General features: G+C 41.6%; 1 protein-coding gene across 2 annotated transcripts in view; it reads right to left on the bottom strand.

Moving 5' to 3' along the window:
* Positions 1-22,574, bottom strand: part of Pak2 (p21 (RAC1) activated kinase 2) — a 66,642-nt gene extending 44,068 nt beyond the window's left edge. Inside the window, exon 1 of one of the 2 annotated variants that reach the window (XM_038345318.2) lies at positions 22,355-22,574. The gene's annotated coding sequence lies outside the window, so the exon portion shown is untranslated. Of the gene's footprint in view, positions 1-21,903; positions 22,279-22,354 lie in introns of those variants that run through there. The other variant, XM_038345319.2, reaches the window with a different exon arrangement.
* Positions 22,575-22,881: the final 307 nt, after the last annotated feature.

Raw genomic sequence — 22,881 nt, 5'->3', positions numbered from 1 at the left:
TACCCAAAACCTGCACACAGATCTATTATGTGCAGCAGATCTACTACCAGAATCCAAGAATCCTAGCTCCTTCCTCATGCTCTTCTCTTTGCTAACACAGTGCACTGGATGACTTTTGGCACTGAATTACAACTGTGACAATTAGTCATGATTTGTCATTTTCTTCCCCAACATTTCACTCAGTCCAAAGGGCAAGGGCTTTGCATATCTTAGACAGAAATGCTGAGTGACTCATGCCGACCATATTCTATTCCCTGACGAAGTCCACCCTTCCTGACCGGAGGAGTCATTTTCTCACACAGCGGTTTATTAGACACAGATGAAGCATGCCATATTAACAGGATTACCTTTGAAAACCTTCGTACTTGTCCCTTCACAGCTGACTTATGACCTCAGTCTCTTCCCTACAAAACAGCTTTTTTGTGTGCTGCTTCTATTGACAGTGTTAAGTGCCTAATAATGTGATAAAATCTTTAATCTTATATTTAGGAAAGAACAATAGACACAAAAACCAATTCATGGGACTGGAGATGCAGCTTCGCTAGTAGAGTGCTTGCTCGCTCAGTGTGCATGAAGCCCTGGCTACAACTCCCAGAACTGTATACAACCAGACAAGGGGTGCATGCATCCTACCACAGGGAGGTTGGAAATAAGAAGTTCAAAGTCATCCTTGGCTGCATAAGGTGTTGAAGTCAGCCAGAGGAGACCCTGTCTCAAAAATCAAACCAAGCTAAAACAAATTTCATGATAAACTGATAATGTGCCCTATATTCTGTTCTACCACTACTCAAAAACATGTGAAAAAAAAGAAAGTAAGTAGTGTCGCTCTCCAGACTGTTCACTTTTTGCTACTTTTCAGCGACAAGCAAGCAGGCGAAACAAAAAGTGCTCCCCAAACACACTGTGCTTTTTAACAGGCTCATTGTTTAACTGTGACGAGCCTCAAACACAAACAATTACTCAATTGTGTACTGAAGAAAACCAGGGGTAGTTAAATACACCGCAGAAATAAAGAAGTGGTGTCTGGAACCAGTCAGTCCAACCAGCAGAAATTAATTTATTATAATCTACTGGGATAGACTGTGGCGCAGCAAGGGAAAAACGCATCACCAGAAAACATGGTAAGAAAGTGGAATTCTAATTCATATTTCATACTTAAATTTTCAGTAACTTATTAATGGAGCAACACTACCCAGAACTCTCGCCATAAGCTGATTATCATCGCACCCCAAACGTTAAGAACCTCTGAGAGCTTAAGTATAGATGAAAACACACCCAAACTACCTATACAGTGCTGCCACACACAGACAGAGGCTTCCAAACTGGAGAGGAAGCAGTGCGTCCACCTGATGAGAACACCAGTCAGATGCCAGGTCAATATGGCAAAGCTCCATAGCAAAGAGGCAAGACAGAGAAGAAACAAAGGGAAACAAAACTGCATCAAACTCACATAAATACAAGTTTGGGTAACTGATGAAAAGATTTTAACTCATGGGGCCAGAAGGATGGCTTAGTGGGCAAAGATACTTTCTGCTGAGCCCAATGGCCTGGTTCTATCCCCAGAATCCACACCATATATGACCTCCACACATGCATATACAAATGAGCGTAAAAACAAAAGTTTTTAAAAGTTTAGTGCACAAATGATATTAGTAAATAAATGAGAAGATTTTAGTGAGTCCAGAAACAAAGTGAAAAGTTACTCGAGAGAGTAAGCCATTGCTAGCCCACTTTTTCTCAATGCTTGACCTGCCAAAAACTTCCACTTTAATGGCATCAGAAGGAACAGGCAACAAAACCAGAGTCTGCCTGAGTTTGAACACTTTAATAGAAGTCCCTTTCACATAAAGCTAGGATCCAAAAAGCTGTATTCTACAGGCACAAATCAAAATAAATCTCTCTGGGCAGAAAATGGAAATACCTTAACTAGCAAGCCTTATAATAGTGAAAGGGAGCAAACAAAACCACCGAGAAATCCTAACACCTCACTCACCCAACCCACACATGTACCTTTGCTTGCTGTGTAGTTAGGGCTGGTCTTGAACCTGTGATCCTAGTGCACACTAAGGTTACAGGAATGGACCACCATGCCCAGCTCTAAATACATTTTAATGGTCTAAACTCATTCTGTGGGACACAGCTTCATTTGGTAGCATCCTCTGGTGAGTCAAAAAACAATACAAAACCTCTTCAGGAGAAATGAGCCTTAACAACTATCAACTAATATCTAAGAATATACACAGGTCTGATGTAGACCAGGCTGGCCTCCAAACTTGCTATTTATGGAGGATGATTTTAAGCTTTTTTGAGACAGAGTCTCACCATGAAGTTCCCAAAGTCAAATGCTAGGATTAAAGGCATATGTCATCACGCCTGGTAACTTTCAACTTCTATCTTCCAAATGCTGGGATCACAGGTGTGCTTGGCCACAGCTACTTCTTAAGATTTATTTTCTGTGTATGAGTGTTTGTCTGCATGCATATATGTGTACCACATACAAGTCTGGTGCTGGTGGAAGTCAGAGGAAGGCATGAGGTCCCCTGAGTTTGAAGTTACAGACAGTTGATTGTGAGCTGCCATGTGGATGCTGAACTGAAATGTGTGTAGCTCAACAAAAATTGACTGTGAACAGTGACTGCTAACTCTCGTCTTTACAGAGTCAGACAATAACACCTACAATAGGAACTTTCTGCACTGTGTATTAAACATAAGATTCTGACACTGCCACTATCATTACCTGATATGATGTATCTTATATCCTCTCTTGACTCTATTCTTTGTGAGGAGACACTAATTTTATAGGTTTGCAGAGGGAGGAACATAGGGTCCCTACATAGTCAAGGGTGGATTTGAACTTTGTCTTCCTCAGCCTACAGAATGTTGGGATTACACGTGTGTACCACCATGCCTGGCATAACGTTTTTCAATTAACTACAAGTACACAGCAAGGTGTTATACAGGCAATAAAATCTGAAAATGTTTTTCAAATAAATAATGCTAGGTGATTTAAACAGACAGCTGCCATTTAAGTTGTATCTTGAAAACAAAGTCAACCTTTACTTTTAGACTCTTTGTTCAATCACTAAGTAGGTTGAGTAACTCTGTATTGCCTACTCTTTCACAAAGGGTAGGGTGGGGAGAAGGCAAATGTGGAAAGTATTTTGAAGTTTCATCAGTGACATTTCTTGTTGCTGTAGTAAAATATGTAACAAAAATGACTTACAGAAGAAAGCATTATTATTCTGGCTCACAGTTTGAGTGCACGGTCCATCTTGGTAGGGAAGGCGTGGTGGCGGGAACAGGAGGCTGCTGGCCACACTCTAGCCCATTCAGGAAGCAGGCAGGGGAAATGCTAGTTCTTAGCTCCTTTCTACTTTTTATTCAGTCTGTCCCAGCCCATGGAAAGGTGGTGTCCAGAGTTAAGGTGGCTTGTCCCACAATCTAGACACTCCCTCAGACATGCCCAGAGGTCTGTTGTTATGGATAAAGATAATGTTTATGAATTTACTGAAAATTGTAAAGATGCAGACTTTCTTCAAACTGATCCATAGATTCATTACAAGCATCATCAATTCCAAGAAGCCTCTGTGAAACAATGGGACTAAAATTTATATGGAAGATCAAAAGCCCAAGGAACAGTAAGGATGTTTTGGAAGAATAATTATACATACATACATACATACATACATACATAATACATACATAATACACACCCACCTAATAGGAAAACATTTTATAATTTCAGTTTCTGATATTGTATTACTTGCTGCTTTTCAGAGCCTCTGGACACATCTTCTCAAACTACTACTACCCCAGCAAACAGCTTTTCGATGAGGTCAACTCTTTCATTCAGAACAACATGGTAACACTTCACAACGGTCACATTATGTGGTACCCAAACATGCAATCTGGTGGCACGGGGGATTAACTGTGGGTGTACCACTCCTTTCTCACCCTGTGCTGGATGGGACAATGCAAGGAGCCAATAGTTAGATTTCCCTTTGGTGACTACTCCTTCCAGGCTTTACTTACATTTCCTCACACTTCTGTTCTCTGGGAATATACTTCCTGATAAGGTAGTTACATAAACCCTCAGCCTCTGCTTGGAGGGATCCGGGCAAAGAAACAGCTCAACTTTATCTTATAGGTATAGTATCAAAAAATACTTCAAACTAAAGGCTGAATATGAAAGTAAATGGGGCTGGAGAGATGGCTCAGCAATTAAGAACACTTGCAGGGACCTAGTTTGACACCCAGCACCTGCCTGGCAGCTCAGGACTACCTATGAGTGCAGTCCCAGGGATTCAATACCTCTCTCTTCTTACCTTCTGAGTCATCAGGCATACACATGGTACTCACACATACATGCAGGAACTCACGCAGACATATAAAATATATAAAAATGGGAGCCAGAAAACTCCCCCATTTCAGGAGGGTGGCGGTATATACCATCCTTTCTAAATCAGTGTTTATTATAATAAATCTTAATAAAAATCTAAATAAATAATAAGCAAATAGCATGTGAATATGACCAACCTCAGATATGTAGTAATGCAAATAAGGTCACCAGCAGATATCACTTTATAATGTCAATATTGGCAAGAATTAAGATGACTAATCAAGTCAGTAGTGGTGGCATATGCCTGTAACTCTAGCATTTGGGAAGTGGAGACAAGGATCAGAACTCAAGGGCAATCTCAGCTACTCACATCTAAAAGACAACATGAGGCACAACAGTGGTAGGAGTGTGCTATACCCTGTCCTGAAACTCACTACATAAACAGGCCAGCCTCATACTTACAGAGATCTGCCTGCTTCTGCCTCCCAACTGCTGGGATTAAAGGTGTGCACCACCATGCCCGACTTACTTTAGTATTTTATGTGCATGAGTGGTTTGCCTTCAAGTATGTTTATGTACCACGTATGTGCCTGGTGCCCTCAGAGGTTAGAAGAGGATATTGAACACTCTGGGACAGGAGTCACAGAAGGTTGTAGGCCACCATGTGAATGCTGGGAACTGAACCCCAGCCCTCTGCAAGGGCAATAAGTGTTTTAAACTGCTGAGCCAACTCTCTTGCCCCACAGTTTTGCCCCCCCCCCCAAATATGGTCAGTCTACTGGTTCTGAAAAGGCATTTTATTATGAGTTTAATTTGATAGAATATGGTCAATTGGTGGGTATAATAGGAAAGCTTTATGTAATGATGCTGCCACAGCTCTTATAATTTTGATTATAGAAAAAATTAGCCATTTATAGTAGTACATGTCTTTAATTGCAGCACTTGGAGGCAGAGGCAGGCAGATCTCTGTGAGTTCAAGGCCAGCCTGGTCTACAGAGTGAGTTCCAGGACAGGGTTGGAGATGGCTCAGCAGTTCAGAATACTGGTTGCTCTCCCACAGCAGCTGGTTCAAGTCTCAGTATCCACATGAATAACTTCACTCACACAGTGCATAGACATCCATGGAGTCAGAACACTCATACATAGAAAATAAAAATTCTTTTTAATTTATGAAAAATAACTAGGCTCTGAAGAATATACCAGGTGTTTCTAGAATGACTTAAAAAGTTCTAAAAGTGATCTGAATAATGGGACCATCAGAGAAGTAATCACACAGCTTTTGAGTGCATCTATTGTAAAAAGCGACAAAACCATTTATAGATTTTGTTATGTTCTGGGAAAGGATTGTTTTCGTGATTTTATCTGAAGGGTTCAAGAATAAGAATATAAAAATGTAGATTCCAGAAATAGGAGTGTAGAAATGAAGAAATATAAAGTTGGAAGCCTAGGAGAATGAGAACAGACTGTCAGCAGCCTTCTCAGTATCTTAAGGATTAACTATTAACAGCGGGTTACTCTGCTTTACAACCCACAGCTCTATTTAGAAGACCAAAGCATCTCTCTGCAAACTGAGAGCTAGTCTACGGATATGAGTGAGTCAACTTTTAGGAGATAGATACATGACCTCTGGGTTATGCATTATCCCTGTATGTGTAACTGGCAATATCAAAAGAGAGAGCACAGCTTCAGTAAACACTATCTGGAAGTACCAAGAAAGATAATAGATTAAGTACAAACACTAGCTTAACTAAAAAAACTCTGTTAATGGAGATTGTAAAGTAAGGCAATCTGTATCTGAGTTTTACCTCGAGACTGTAAAAATTCCGTTGTTCAGACCTAATGCTTGGTGTCCCTACTATAAAAAGGTAGGTTTAGAAACTGGCCTTGACCAGTTTAACAGCCTTACAAAATCCATCTCTGGCTGTGGTCTCAGCTGATAAGCTTTCTGTGCTCCACAGAGATATTTTAATTTTATTTTTTCCTGGATTCTGGTTTCTGGAATAAAGTTTGCTTCTGGTTTATTAGATTTTGGTGGTCTGTCCCCATCTTTGCGTGACCTCGCTGGACCCAACATTATTCTACATTTTATACCGTTGCTTTGTTTTTACTTTCTGAGACAAGAGCTAATGATATAGCTCTGGCTGTCTTTGAACTCACAGAGATTCATCAGTCTCTGCTTCCTAAATCCTAGGATTAGCCGGGTGGTGGTGGCGCACGCCTTTAATCCCAGCACTCGGGAGGCAGAGACAGGCGGATCTCTGAGTTCGAGGCCAGCCTGGTCTACAAGAGCTAGTTCCAGGACAGGCTCTAGAAACTACAGGGAAACCCTGTCTCGGAAAAAAAAGAACCTAAATCCTAGGATTAAAGATGTGCACCACCATGCCAGGCTGTCAAAGATTTTTGGACAGAATATATGTGAGCGTATTTGGAGGGTGGTGTGCCAGACATGTTTATCTAGACTTATTCTTCTAGTAAAAAAAATCCACCTAGTGACAAAAATAATTAAAAGTAAAAAATAAAAATAAAGTAAAAAAGCTGGAGAGATGGCTCGGTGGGAAAGAGAGCCTGGTGTTAGTTCCCAGCACCTAAATGGCAGCTCACAACTATCTGTAACTCCAGTTCCAGGGGACCTGACACCCTCACACCAATGCACATAAAATAATGCTAATTTTTTTTTTCATTTTTAAGGAATTAACATTTCAGCCAGGTGGTGGTGGCACACGCCTTTAACCCCAGCACTTGAGGGCAGAGGCAGGTGGATCTCTGTGAGTTCAAGGTCAGTCTGGTCTGCAAGAGTTAGTTCCAGGACAGGCTCCAAAGCAACAGAGAAACCCTGTCTCGAAAAACAAAAAACTTTTTTTGTTTAAAAAAAAGGAAACTAATATTTTAGAAGATGATTTTTGAAAAAATCATTAAGTTTCCATACCTTGCTCTAATTTTCAATCTCCAAACTTTCTGCGACTTCCAAAACAGATTTCTCAAATCTATCACTCTAGTCTATGATTTAATCATTGCTTCCAATTATCCAAGTTTACTTTTCACTCTCAGATTCCCAGAGTCTACCCCTCACAAGGCCATTAGCAACTTTAGAAATATTGCATGGTACTGGCTCGCTGCATAAAAGCCTTTCAAGGGTTGGGATAAAGCCCACGCTCCCTTCAGGACCAGGCCACCCTCTATGCAGACGCATCATTTCAGTTCCTCTCTCAGCTTTTCTGTATATCCATTTTTCTACCAGCCACCTCGAATATTTACATATGATCTCCCCAAAAAGGTTTTCTGCTTGGTGACTAACCATTCCCTTTCCCCAGAACCAAGGATGGTCCTGGGCCATAGAACTTTTTGATGCTAAAACCTGAAGGCCTGAGGGCAAACCAGGATGAGCCAGCTAATCACCTTATTTTCTCTACCTCAATGCTATCTCTACCTCAAAGCATCCACTCTAAGGACTGGCCTGTCACATTCCCAGGAAACTACCACTATACCCACGGCATTAATGTTCTTCTAACTTAATACTTACTGCAGTGAATGAATGTTTCTTTCCTCCCTACTCATAGAGCCCACAAGCAGGGATCTAGTGAGTTATCTGGTTAACTAATGGGATTGTTTACTAGACTTAGCACTGTTCCTGGTCCACAGTAGTAATGGACAGTATCTGTTGGGCTGCCCAGATAGCTCAGCAGGTGAAAGCACGTGCTTACCAAGCCTAACAACCTGAGTTTAACCCCCAAGACCGACATGATAGGAGAGCACTGACTCCCACTGACACACATGAGCACAATGGCATGGGTACCCTCAAGCATGCATATACATTCACGCACACAAAACATAATAAAAAAACTTAATTTTTATCTGTAAAGTGAGTAGGGATGAAAGGATTTTATATTTGATGGTATTAGAGTTTAATAATGGGCTTTTTCTTTGGTCTTTAGAATGATAAAGACCCTGATATTAGAAGATATATCACTATTCTTTAAGGTCATGTACTAGAACACCAAGACAACAAAACTTTTCATTTATCTTGATACTAATAGTTAACCAAACAGGTTCTGAAGCCTCACTCTCACCACTTAAAGACAAAACCAAGACGTTAAATGCTCTGAACCTGTTCATTCAAGTAGCGATCAGCAGAAGGTGGATTTGGGCAAGAGGAATAGGTATGCTTTAACCCATGAGACTGAAGTGGGATGTCTTTTGTATGCTGCAAATATGTGTTGCTCTGATTGGCTGATGAATATAGCTGCTTTGGCCCATGGCAAGGCAGAATATAGTTAGTCAAGAAATCCAAGCAGAAAGACAGAGAAAAAGAAGACTGAGTCAAGAGAGCTACAGCCGCTGGAGGAACAAGATGCACTAGAGAATAGGTAATGCCACAAAGCCATGTGACGATACACAGATTATTAGAATGGGTTAATTTACATGTAAGAGCTAGCCAGTAAGACGCCTGAGCCATCAGCCAAACTTTTATAACATAAAAGTCTCTGAGTGTTTATTCAGGAATCAGTGGGGAGATAAACCTCAATTAACATATGAGTCAGTAAGGTCAGAGGGCACACAGCAAGTGGTAGGAAATATGGCTACATCTGTGGTGTGGGAAGTCCTTCTGCATATGTGTTGCAGTGGTTAATGAATAAAGAAAAGAAGTTGCTTGGGCCTATGGCAGGGCAGAATTGAGCAAGGCAGAAATTTTAAGCAGAGATAGAGGAGAAAAGAAGGTGCAGTCTGGGATCCTTACCAGAAGACCACAGCCTCATGCCAATACTCAGATTAATAGAAATGGGTTAATTTAAGATGTAAGAGTTATTTAGTTAATAAGAATTCTAAGCTAATAGGCCAAGCAGTGTTGTAATTAATACAGTTTCTGTTTGATTATTTGGGTCTGGATGGCCAGAAAAGGAAGGAACAGGCTCCACCTACATATCTGCAGTTCCTGGGCAACAGGAAACACCTACAAGTTTGTGAGGGGTGAGTTTAATAGTGTTTTATTCTGAAGATAAAAGCAGTATATGGCCATTCATCACAAAATCCCAATGCTCTCCAATGCTCTCAGACACATGTCCACACACATGTCTTGGGGCAGGTCTTCCTGAGGACCCCTCCCTTAAGCCTATTTTAAAACACCTTAATAAGCTGTCCAAAAATAACTCTTCTCAACACAGGATACAATCTGAAATAAAAATAATGAACACTCATAACTCTACTTTCCAGAAATAACCTATTTTTATATTTTTATACTAGAAATTAAATGATACTGCTTGAGAATAAAGATTCCTATTAATTCTTCATTCATTCAAATATTTACTTAAGCAGGTCACAGTGGCTTATGTCTTTAATACTAGCACTGAGGCAGGTGGATCTTAGTGAGTTCAGGCTAGTTACCGGTCTAAAAGAGTTCCAGACCAGAGTTGAGGCTGTGTTTTAAAAACAAACAAAACAGGGGCTGGAGAGATGGCTCAGTGATTAAGAGCATTGCCTGCTCTTCCAAAGGTCCTGAGTTCAATTCCCAGCAACCACATGGTGGCTCACAACCATCTGTAATGAGGTCTGGTGCCCTCTTCTGGCCTGCAGACATACATACAGACAGAATATTGTATACATAATAAATAAATAAATAAATAAATAAATAAATAAATAAATAAATAAGTATTTAAAACAAACAAAACAGCCGGGGGGGGGGACGGGGGGACAGAGGAAGGTGGATTTCTGAGTTCAAGACCAGTCTGATCTGCGAAAATTCCAGGACAGCCAGAGTTACAAAGAGAAGCCCTGTGACAAAGAACGAAACACGGAAATATTTATTTTATTTAGTATACAAACTTTGCCAGATCCTAGAGAGCAAAGATTTAGTCCTGGCTTTGACCCCAGTTCATGAGAAAATAGCATCACACTGCAAGAAGGCAAGGCTATGAGGCAATGAGACATGGTGGGAAAAGACCTGGTTCTACGCATTATTAGCCAGAAATCACACCTGGCTTGTGAAACTAAAGAAGGAGTTTGCCAGGTATTCAGAGGAGACAGCAAGTATAAAGAAATGCGCAATCCACACTGATACTTTCTTTCTTCATTTGTCTCCACCCAAGCACCACACTCACAGAAGAACACATGGCCAACAGTGAAGTGTCACGGCTAGGAAATTCTCTGGAAGAACAGGCAAGAACAAAGATTACTAAATACTAGAAATCTAGGTTTCCTTAAGTTTGGTCACAAACACTAAAAGGCAATTCAAAAATGGGAAAGGGAAAAATAACAACAACACACACACAAAGCAGAGGACAAAGGGGGCAGTAAACACATGAGAAGCACAGTTTCACTCAATAGCAAGGAGGAGCAAATTAGGACAATATGCTTCTTTCCTAAAAGTAATTCCATTAAAGTAATGCTCACATAGTCTAAAATAAAGTACTTTTTACTAAAGGATGAAGGTAAGACTGAGTTGACTAAGGATCATTATGTCTTCCCTTTCCTCTTTCTTTCAAGACTGGACCCCCATCTCTCACTTCAGTTTCTGGAGTGTTAGGATTATAGGGTTGTGCTACTGAACCTGGAGTGTACTATGTCTTAAAAATCCAGAATAAGGCTGGAGAGATGGCTCAGTGGTTCAAGTAGTGTGCAAGAATGAGGACCAGAGTCCAGACCCCTAGAACTCACATAAATGCCAGGTGGAGCTGCTGGCCTGCTGGAAACCCCAGTTCCCAAGCAGGTAGACACACTGAAGATCCTAGGAGCAAGCTAGTTTACCAGAGTAAGCTACTACTTACTGGCCAGTTGTGAGTTCAGCTAAAGACTGACTTACTGGATAAGGCAGAGAGGGACCAAGGAAGACACCCCATGTCAGCCTGTAGCCTCCACATATATGCAAACACACACCATAGTACTCTCTCTCTGACACAAACACATACATACAGGCACACAAACCAAACATGGCTGGGTACAAAATGTGCTTAGTATATGTAGTCTTATAAGTGTGTGCGTGTGGGGGCAGACTCTAGTAACAACAAGCATTAAATCTGGAAAGTCACATGTTTTCAGAAAAAAAGTCTTAAAAAAGATTTTAATTTATATGTATATCACTGTGTGAAAATGGACATCATGTGGGAGGCCAGAAGAGGGTGCTGAATCCCACATCTGACAGACCAGGTGCTCTGGAAGAGCAGCAATAGCTCCTAAATGAGTTTTCCCTTCAGCTGACAGGGATTAAATGATCAAACAAACAAACAAATCCTCTAAAAACCTGTGAGCGATAATTTGGAATGAAAAGATTTGAAGTCTTGGGGCTAGAGGGAGGTTCAATGGTAAGAGCTCACACTGCTCTCAGAGTCTAGTTCCCAGCACCCATGTCAAGTTGGTCACAACTGCTTGTAACTCCAGTTTCTGGGAATGCCTCTGGCCTTCATGGGCATTGTACAACTTCACATGCAGACAGACACACAGACACATAATTAAATTTTTTTTAAAAAAATTTCAAAAAAATATTTGAAGTCTTAAAAAATTTGATGTTACACATTATAGTTGGTCTTGGGCTTTTTATTACTTACTTACTTACTTACTTACTTATTTATTTATTTGGTTGGTTTTCTGAGGCAGGGTTTCTTTGTGCAGCCCTGGCTGTCCTGAAACTCACTCTTTAGACAAGCCTGGCCTCAAACTTAGAGATCCCCCTCCCTCCTGCCTCCCAAGCACTGGGATTAAAGGTATGCACCACCACCGCCCAGTTCACATTTCTTCAAATGCACATCCTGGTATAATTAAGTTACTACTCAATGATAAACCAAAAAAATCCACCATAAAGCTAAGAAAACATAAAAAGGAAAGATCACAGCAAACTGGGAGAATCTGCCTGGAAAGGCAGATGCTTCAACATGGAGCTAAAAGACCAAGATAAAATATGAATAATTTTAAAAGGGTACATTTTATATCATTTAAAATGTACTAGAGTACATTTAAATATATATATATATATATATATATATATATATATATATAAGAATTATGATATGATAGTATGATAGAAATAAAGCTGATTGTAGTGATGAGCTGAGGGCAGGCCTGCTTTTCATCCAGCCCGGCTCTCGCACAGCTAGCTTTACACCCGACATAACAACACACAAACTGTATTCATTTAAACACTGGCTGGTCCATTAGTTCCAGCCTCTTATTGTCTAATTCTCACATATTGATTAACCCAATTTTAGTTATCTGTGTAGCACCACGAGAGGTGGCTTACCGGGAAGATTCTAGCTTGAGGCATCTGACTAACTTCCCTCTTTCCCAGCATTCTGTTCTGTCTACTCCACCTATCTAAATCCTGCCCTATCAAAAAGCCAAGGCAGTTTATTAACCAATGAGAGTCCTCCATCAGCTGATGTCGGAGGTAAACACAGCAAACATTTGAGTAGCTCACAGAGAGGACAGGATGGTGAGCCAGCCTAATAATGATGGGCATGTGCAAGGAAGAAAACAGGACGACCTAAACACAAGTAATCAGAGGTATTATGGAAATGAAAGGTCAAGTCATGTTTCATTTCATTACTGAACTTTTATTTACAAGACATAAGCTGTCAAAATGGAAGGAAGGAAGGAAGGAACAGGGGGATCCTACCTACTATGATTTGGACACAAGGAATACCAGGAGGGAGTCAAAGATGACCCAAGGCAAAAGGATAAGTAGAGATGACATCGGACAATACTAACACAAGTCCTGAGGTCAACAATGCTGCAAGAGGCCTCCAAATGCTCCTATAATGCACGCTGACTTGCACATGGCCACCCTTAAAGGGAAAACCTGAATCTACTTTTACAGAATATAATTACCAGCAAAATATGAAAAATAAAAATTAAAAGTGTGGCTGTATTCAGAATTTTCAGACTGACAAATCAGAAATGTTTCTGTATTTTTCCATTAAGATTTAGAAATCAGCTGGGTACGGTGGCACATAACTTTAATCTTAGGGCTTGGGAGGCAGGGGCAGAGGCAGGCAGATCTGAGTTTGAGGCTAGCTTGGTTTACAGAATGAGTTCCAGGACAGCAAGGGCTACACAGAGAAACAAAAACAAAACAGAAGATTTAAATTACCAAGGAGAAAAGGACCAGAACTTTTCCTATAAAGTATGGTTCTGTTTGGATTTTTGAAAAGAGGGTGGGGGAAATTAGACACCAATATTCATTCAATCCAGTGTATTTTATAGAACTCATTCATTTCAAACACCTGAGACCAAAGGAAACAAAATATACTTTACAAATTCAAAACATAAAACATTGGTAAATGAATTAGTGAAATTTGGTACATTTCACAATGTGATGAACCCTGAAGACTTTATGGTACCTTAAAATAAGTCAACCACAGAAGAACAAGCACTGTATGATCCCACTTTTATAAAACATCCAAAAAGAGGCAAATTCAGAGGCAGAACGCAGAGATGAGACATAGGTTATCAGAGGACGATCACTAGGCAGACTGGCTAGGTGTTTCAGGAAGTGAGTGCTCTTGGAGAAGAGGCACTTCTTGAGAGGATGACAGTGATAGCTGTCCAATGTTAGGAGTGTATCTAGTGTTTAAGAATCACCCCTGTGAAACTGGTGCCAGCTCCCAGAAGGCCACCAACCTTCCCCTCCCTACAGCAGCAGCCTCCATAGCTCTAACAGCCTCCTGTGTGGTCACCATCTCCTAGCACTGGCAAATTTCCCCATAACTTCCTATCACACACAACTCCCCATACCTTCCAAAGCCTGGGGAGTGGGCCAGTGCCCCCTCCTGGCCCCAGGAGGCAGCTTAAAAGGATGGGGGCAGATAAGAATTCCTGAGTAGAGACTGATTTGTCCAGCCCAGGAGAACCAACCCCTCTAGAAACTAAAAATCTCACTTTCCCCTCATCTTTGGAACCAGCCACCCTCATCTCAACTCCCTGCCTGCAAAATGCTGCGAGTGTTCAATCTGTATCTATAAATGTGGCCTAACATGAAATCATATATGTAATTAAACAAAGAAAGCCAGGAGTGGTGCCTTACTCCTTTAATTCCTAGCACTGGGAACCAAAGGCCTGAGGATCTCTGTGTGTTCAAGGACAGCCTTGTCTACAGAGTGAGTTCTAGGACAGCCAGGGCTACACAGAGATATCCTGTCTTGAAAAACCAAAATAAATAAAACAATAAAGTAAATAAGCAAATGATACAGGAAGTGTTGGGGTCGGTGGAGATGGGGGAGGCAACTCAACTTGGCAGTTTTGAAAAGGGAACTTTATAGATGACTGTCATAGAATATTATTTAAGATGTGTTACACTTGCTTATGCTGTGGAACATTTGTTTAATGATGAAAAGATGTGTTGCATTCTTGTAGGTTGCATTTGTTTAACTCTGTGAAGCTGTGTTACTGCGCCTGTCTAAAACACCTCATTAGTCTAATAAAGAGCTAAATAGCCAATAGCAAAGCAGGAGAAAGGATAGGTGGGGCTGACAGAGAATAAACAGAAGGAGAAAGAGAGAAAAGAAATCAAGGAAGGAGAAAAGGAGAGGAGGACTCCGGGGCCAGTACCCAGCTATACAGACAGACACGGAATAAAAAGGAAAGAAAAGATAAACAGAAATAGTGAAAGATAAAAGCCCAGAGGCAAAAGGTAGATGGGATAATTTAAAGTTAAAAAAAGCTGGGGAAAAAAATCTAAGGCCAGGCATTTATAAGAAAGAATAAGTTTCACTGTGTGATTTGTTTGGGAGTTGGGTGGCGGTCCCCCAAAAGAGCAAAGAATAAAAACAGACGACAACATAGTTCATGCACTAGGAGAGGTGTTCATTTCCTTGTCAAGCCCAGATCTGGGGAACCAGAGAACAGCCCCTCCCCTACACCAATTCTGACAGGAAAGGTAGGACAGAGGTCTGTAGTTACTGGTGATAATGTAAATTATTAGATATTTTGGTTGCATTTATATTGCAACTTTTTTCCTTTTAGACAGGTATACTATGTAGCCCTGGCTAATATGGAGCTCATAGTCCAGATGGCTTCAAACTCCTTCTGCCTCAGCCTCCTGAGTGTTAGAATTAAAGGCATGCACTACCACATATGCCTTTTCTGTTATTTTTGAGACAGGGTTTCTTTGTGTAGTCCTGGCACTCGCTCTGTAGACCAAGCTGGCCTCGAACTCACAGCGATCTGCCTGCCTCTGCCTCCCAAGTGCTGGGATTAAAGGCGTGAGCCACCAATGCCTGGCACATGCCTTATAAAAAACCTTTTTGTACCATAAAAAAACAACGTTAAGATAGTCACTTCACAGCACATAGGTTCAATAAAAGTTTAATAAAAACCTTCTGACAGTAATTAAGAAGGCAATCTTTAAGTAAAGCAAACATTAGAAACCAATCATTAACCATCTATTACAATAAAGCATCAAATTTTTACAGGCTTGTTTATTTATTATATATACAGTGTTCTGCCTGTACTGCCTGCATACCAGAAGAGGGCACCAGATCCTATAATAGATGGTTGTAAACTACCATGTGGTTGCTGGGAATTGAACTCAGGACCTCTGGAAGAACAGCCAGTGCTCTTAACCTGAGTCATCTTTCCAGCCAAAAAATTTAAAAACCCATTTTTGACTAAAACAAAGATAAACTGTACACAGGTCTTTCGTACGAATATGTAACCAAGGCTAGGTTCCAACTTTCCATCTTCTTGCCTCAATCTCCCACGTACTGAGATTATAGGCACGTGTACTACCACACCAGACTACAATTTAAAAGAGATAACAAAACCAAAATGGAAAAGAAGAAAAAGCTTAATCTACTGAGCCAAAAAGACACAGATAAGATTTTAAGACAAAAATCTAAGGTAGCCTGGCAGAATTGCACACACTTGTAACGCCAGTTATTCCAGCACTTAGGCGGATGGGTGTAAGGGGTTAGGGGGGAAGATCAATCAGGAGTTCAAGATCACCCTCGGCTGCAGTGAGTTCTAGATTAGCTTGGGCTGCTTGAGACTCCTCAAACAGGAAACAGAATGACTGGTGAGATGGGTAAGGCACCTGATGGCATGCTAACCACCTGAGTTTCGTCCACTGAACCCGCATGGGGAAAACTCTTCAAGGTGTCCTCTGATACATCTGTGCCTCACCACAGAAATAAATACCAAAAATAAACACTTCATGCAAAAATATTAAATAGGATAGTTATTTTACTGATAACACACAATCTGTAAAAAGGATCAAGCAGCGAAGAACAGTCACCAAACACTCTCGCATCCAAGCACATCATAAAGCCATCAGTTAGGAGACAGAAAAGATATTCACGATATAAAAGACTATTATATGAAATACAAAGAACTCATAACCCAGTAATAGGAAAATGACAACTTTAGTAAGAATGGACAAAATATTCAGGTGGTGGCAGAGCACACCTTTAATCTTAGCACTTGGGGTAAAGAGGCAGGTGAATCTCTGTGAGTTCAAGGCCAGTTCTGTCTACAGAACTAGTTCCGAACCTCCAGAGCTACACAGAGAAACTTTGACAAAAAAGAAAAAAGAAAAAAAAAGCTAATGAGACACTTCTTCAAAGATGACATACAAATGACATATAAAAAGATGTTTAACATCATTATGAGATTTTAAAAGACAGTAACTAAGCATATACTGCTACTAAACGTTTAGAAAAGCTAAATCGACCACATGCTAGCAAGGAAGTGGAATGCAAGAAAATGCAGCTTTGAGAAACAGTACAAAGTTTCTCATGCAACTAAATATATCACTGCCCAATCCAGCTCCTTAACCCCATCAGCAGGAAAGTTATGTCCTCAGAAAAACTGACCTATAAGAGCCTGAGCTATTCCTCCAAAGATACATGACAACTAGCACACAAATGTAATCAAAACTACAATCAGATACTTTATACACATTAAGATGGCTACTGTTAAAAAAAAAAAAAAACAAAGAGAAAACTAAGAACTGGCAAGGATGTGGAGAAACTGAAGACTCTGTGTACTGCTGGTAAAATAGTCAAGCAATACAGCCACCATGGAAAAGTTTAGTGATTTCTCAAAAAATTTAAAGTAGAACTTGGGAGGTGGCTCAACAGTTAAGAGCACTGACTGTTCTTCCAGAGGACCCAGGTTCAATTCCCAGCACCCACATGGCAGCTCACAACTGTCTGTGGCTCCAGTTCCAGGGGACCTGACACCCTCACAAAAGACATATATGCATGCAAAACACCACCGCACATAAAATAAAAATGAATTTTAGAAAAGTAAAAGTAGTTGCCATACAAGCCAGCAGTTTGTTCTGGAGAAAACGACATTCTTGAAGAAATATCTGTCTATCTATATTGATATCTGTATTGCATCATTCAAGTGTGCTTTGACTCTTGTGGTTAAGCAAATTATAGTAATACACAGAATGAAGTATTCAACCATAAAAGGAAGGGTACACTAACACATGCCACAACATGGATGATCACTGAGCATATTAGGCTAGGTGAAATAAGACAAAGGTAAAATTAACTTATATAAGTAGTCAAAATCATGGAAGTAAAGCAAGGAATTACTAATCAGTAGGCACAGACTTTTAGTTCTATAAGATGAAAAGAGCTACAGAGCAGTGTGGTAGTGGTGCCGTGCAGCACAGTGAAGACATGCAATGCCATGGCACCGTAAATTTAGAAACCGTAAGATGGTAAGCATTCTTAGGTTTATTTTATACCACAATGAAAAAACTGAAAACAAGACCCTGCGCTGAGAAGATACCTCAGTATGTAAAAGCACGCACTTGCCATGGAAACCTGATGGCCTGAGTTTGACTCCAGAATCACAAGAGCTAGACGCTGTGTGTGGCATGCTGCTACAGTGGGCCAGGAAGCAGAGATAGGAGGATCACCTGGAACATGAGGCAGACAGAACCAAGACATGACTCAGTAGTCCAAGGGCCCGAGCTCACCCAAAGGCTTGAGCTCAGTCCCGGCTACGTGCTCAAGAGGAATGAATAGAAAGAATAGACAATTCTTTTGATTTGCTTTATAATTTTTGAGACAGGGCCACTCTATACCCCTGACTACACAGGAACTCACTGTGTAGACCAGGCCTGCCACTGCCTCCCAAGTGCCAGGATTAAAGACCTATACCACCATGCCAGGCCAGCACAAATAATTTTGATTGTATAGGAAATGATTGTGTGTGTTTATTCAACACATTATCATACATTTGTTATTGAAATAAAAAAAGCATTCAGATATGAGGTGGGGCACTTTCATTCAAACCACATACAAATACATATATACATGCACGCATATAAACAATTATAACTAAAAGTTCAAAATAAAATAGATTTTATTTAGTAAAAAGTGTAATAGACAAGATTTTACAACAGAGGCAAAATGAATACCCATTAGATAAAGAAATATAGATGAGAAAACATACATTGATGAAAGCTTTCAAAAAAAAAGGTTTATTATGTATACAGTGTTCTGCCTACACATATCCCTGGCTGGGCAGAAGAGGGCACCAGATCTCATTACAGATGGTTGTGAGCCACCATGTGGTTGCTGGGAATTGTGCGAAAATACACAACAGGAACACTCTACTCCACCAGAAAACCATAATGAGCAGATAGAGTACCATATAACTGGGTAACTCATAACTGTTATAGAGACAAGGTACCACTGTATGTATTGATGTGGAAATCAACACACAAGCCCCCCACCCCACCCCATTTTAAAAATCAAGGTAAATAGGTCATGGTAGCTCAACCTATAATCCAAGCACTTGGATGGCTCAGAAAGAGAACCACCGTGAGTTCAAGGCCAATCAGACTACACTTGGAGACTGTCCAAGAAGCACTAAACAAAAGAATTTAAATCAACTAAAAAATACACACCCTGAACAGATGCTTACTTCTAACTTCTTATTAAACAAAACTGTTAGCAATGGGGGACTGGAGAGATGGCTCAGCAGTTAAAACCACTGAGTGCCCTTTTAGAAGACTAGTGTTCAGTTATCACCCATATGGTAGCTCACAACTGTCTGTAATTCCAGTTCCAGGGATCTGACACTCTATACTGGCCTTCATGGGCATCCACATGTTGCATATACACACATGAAAGCAAAAACACATACACAAAGAACAATTCCTTAAAAAATAAAGAGGAGGGGCTGGAGAGATGACTCAGGTAATAGTACTGACTGCTCTTCCAGAAGACCCAGGTTCAATTCCCAGCACTTACATGGCAGCTCATCTGTGACTAGAGTTCCAGGACTTCTGACACACAGACATGCAAGCAGACAAACACTGAACATAAAGGATACAGGAACTCAGAAGCACAATTTACAAACAACCTTCCTCTCATTAGATAAGAATCAGCTAATTCTGTTAACTAGAAGCACTCAAAAGGGGAAAAGACCTGATCTAATCTCAAGATTTGAACCAAAGTCCAATTTAACACAAAAACAGAAAACTCAGAAAGCCAAAGGAAATGTGTACTGAACATTACTACTGTAATAATCATTAATGATGAAGATAGTAAGGATTCAACATACCTACTTGTTTTATACTTGACTACTTATAAAAGCTCTTGACTTCTGTGAAAGTATAATTCAAAGTTTAGCTAACCAGAACAAGTTCTAAGTTCCTTCACTTAAAACATGTAATTGAACTGAAATATAAACTACCCTCATCGTGTCTACTTGGAAACCTGCCTATCATAAAGATCAAAGAAACACGAGAACTCCCACTCCTTTAACAGACATATATCAACTAAAAACTATACTTCATGAATTTAGATTTGCAGTGTTGGTAACATGTAACACAAAATCCAGAAGAATTAATCTCTTTCTCTCTGAGGGTAAACTTGGAATCATGGCCCCAAGAGAAGTAAAATACCCAAGAATTTATTTTTTTTAAGTGTCTGCTTGCTCACCACAATGGTACACATACCTGTGATCTCAGTTACCAGGAGCCTGATACAAGACAATCTTTTGAGTCCAGGAGTTTGAAACAAGTCAGGGTATCATGAAAAGAGCCAGTCTCAAATAAAAAAAATTAAACGAACACCTGCTTTTGGAAAGAAATGAGTCATTCTTCTGATACAGGTTCACAATCCCAGATACTAGGAAGGCTGAGACAGGAAGAACACCAGTTCAAGACTTGCCTGGTCGAGAACGAGTTCAAGACCAGCCTGGAAAACTAAGTGAGACTCTGTTTCAAAAGTTAAAGAGGGCTGGGTTAGAGCTCAGTGATAGAGAGGTTACCTAGCATCAGAGGGAGGGCTTTGGTTCAATGCAGTATAAGGGGTTAAAAAGAAAAGAAATAGCAGAAGGTGACCTCAAGGTACCTTTTCATTCCCTGGCATTTCTACATCTAAACCTCTCACGGCAAGACATGTCATTAGCGTAAGAACAACTGACAGTACCAAAGAATGACAGGACGTAAGTACTGGGCCGTGTCCCCCACAGCCCAGTAGAGGGAAAAGTAATAATAGACTGTTTAGGGAAAACAACAAAGCACTCTGAATCAGGTCAACCTCTTACCAAAATCCAAAAGTTATTTTAAAATGGGTATCTACCTAAGCAACAACATGAAATTCAGTACCTACCTACCTACCTACCTAAGCAACATGAAGTTCAGTTTCCATGACGTAAATGTACAATAGTGTTCTTGGCTAATTAATCTCTAGAAAGATTTAAAAGCAGGGGCTGCCAAATATGTTAGCTCACGCGTGTAATCCTAGCGTATCACATAAGGCTGAGACCCCTAGGAAGTGTCAGGCCAGCCTGAGCAGGAATGAGGCTCTGTCTAGAAAAAAGGCAGATGGTTGTAAAGCAATGAAAAGGCTTTTCCCTTAACCCCCCCCCTCTCTCTCTCTCTCACACACACACACACACACACACACACACACACACACACACACACACACACTGAAGAGCTGGGCAAGAATGTTCTACAAATGCCACAGGGCTTCTGACAAAGTTGACATGCCCTAACCTGCTTTAAAAATTACAATTCACTGCCTTCATCCCAACCTAATTTTATTCATGCTATTCTTTTGGATAACTCTACCAAAAAAAAAAAATCCCCAGAGCAAATTCTTGTGTATTTATTTCAATATCCTGCCTACTTATAAGAGCGGAAGAGTCAAACACAGCGGGGGGGAAAACGTGACGTGCACAACCTTCATCCAAAACACAGTTCGTCGTGGGTAGTCTAGGTTTAGGCCTAACCGGTTTGGTTGTCATTTTTTAAAAAAAAAAAAGGTTAGAAATTAAAAGACAGAAAATTTATAGGTCACTTGTAAAGAAGAACCTGGCCGCAAATAGGAGTTGGTTATTTATCAAAGAGGAAACAAATCTCTCCCACTCTACCTAGCCCTATTAAAATTAAGATAAAGGATGGGGAGAACCTCCCATCAAGCCACAATGGCAACTGTTTTATAAACTCTGTCTTGGATGACTGATCTCTAAAGAACTAATCAAAAGGTTGAGCCCACTAAGTTATTTGCGGCAACGTATTTGTGAGTGAGGGCGCGCGTGTTTCAGACAGCCAAACATGGTGAAAAGCCAACCTCAACCCAAGTTAACCTTAAGAAGCAAACATTCACCTCCTGGCTGAAGATCAAGCAAAAACTATGAGAAGATCTTTAAGTTCTGTTCTAGAGCGGAGGCTCCCGGAACCCTGCAAAACTTTATCCTGATGTGGAGAATGAGGAAGAGCTCACAGACGGAACCTAAGGGGCTCGCGACAGGAATCCGGAGCCACAAGGCTGCTGCGAACGCAGCTGGTAAAGGAGGGAACATCCTGGAACAAACCCGAGCCGTCCGGTGCAGCGCCGCGGTAGAGCAGGGCGAGGACGGCCGGGTACAGCCAGGTACGCGCAGCCCCGCGAGCTTCCTCTCGGCAGAGGCTGAGAGTCCCGGAGCAGACAATGAGCCACCGCCCGGAGCCGAGGGCCCGCTCGCAGGTGCTTGTGTCCCGGGCGGCTGGGCCCAGGCCGCGGAGGCGGGAGGAGGGCGGCGGCCCGGCCCGGCCCGGGCGAGAGAGTCCGCACTTACCAGAGAGGGAAGGTCTCCGCCCGACCCGGGGCGGGCTGCCGGGACGACGCGGGCGAGCGCTGCGCTGGGCGGCAGAGAGGGAGGAGGGCAGGGCAGAGGGGAGCGGCTCGGGGCGCGGCCGTCGCTACCGAGGCCGTGAGGCGCGGAGCCCCGCGGGCCAGGGAGGGGAGGGCAGGAGCCTTCGGCAATGGCGACGGCCCGGGCCGGAGGGGAAGCGGAACAACCGCTGCCGCTGCGCGTGGCCACAACCCTGGGGGAGGGCGTCGGCGGGGCGAGGGGCGGGGCCGAAGCACAGACCCGCCCTCGCCGGTGGCGTCACTCCCGAGGGGCGGGCTCGCACAGGGCTGCTGGGAACCGTAGTCCAGTCGTCTGCTGGTGGGAGGGTGGGCGGGGAGGTCGTTCTGGGATTAGAGAAAAACTTGTCCCGCATTTAATTCAGCATTCCGCATTGTCTGCAGTTCGTTTTACCTACTGAAGATGCCAGCGGAGAACATCTGATCCCTATATGTTTGCGTATACAGGATCTT

This window comes from Arvicola amphibius, chromosome 10 (assembly GCF_903992535.2).
Source record: "Arvicola amphibius chromosome 10, mArvAmp1.2, whole genome shotgun sequence".
In the NCBI taxonomy this organism is placed as follows: Eukaryota; Metazoa; Chordata; class Mammalia; order Rodentia; family Cricetidae; genus Arvicola; species Arvicola amphibius.
This window is presented reverse-complemented; position numbering and strand designations above follow the sequence as displayed.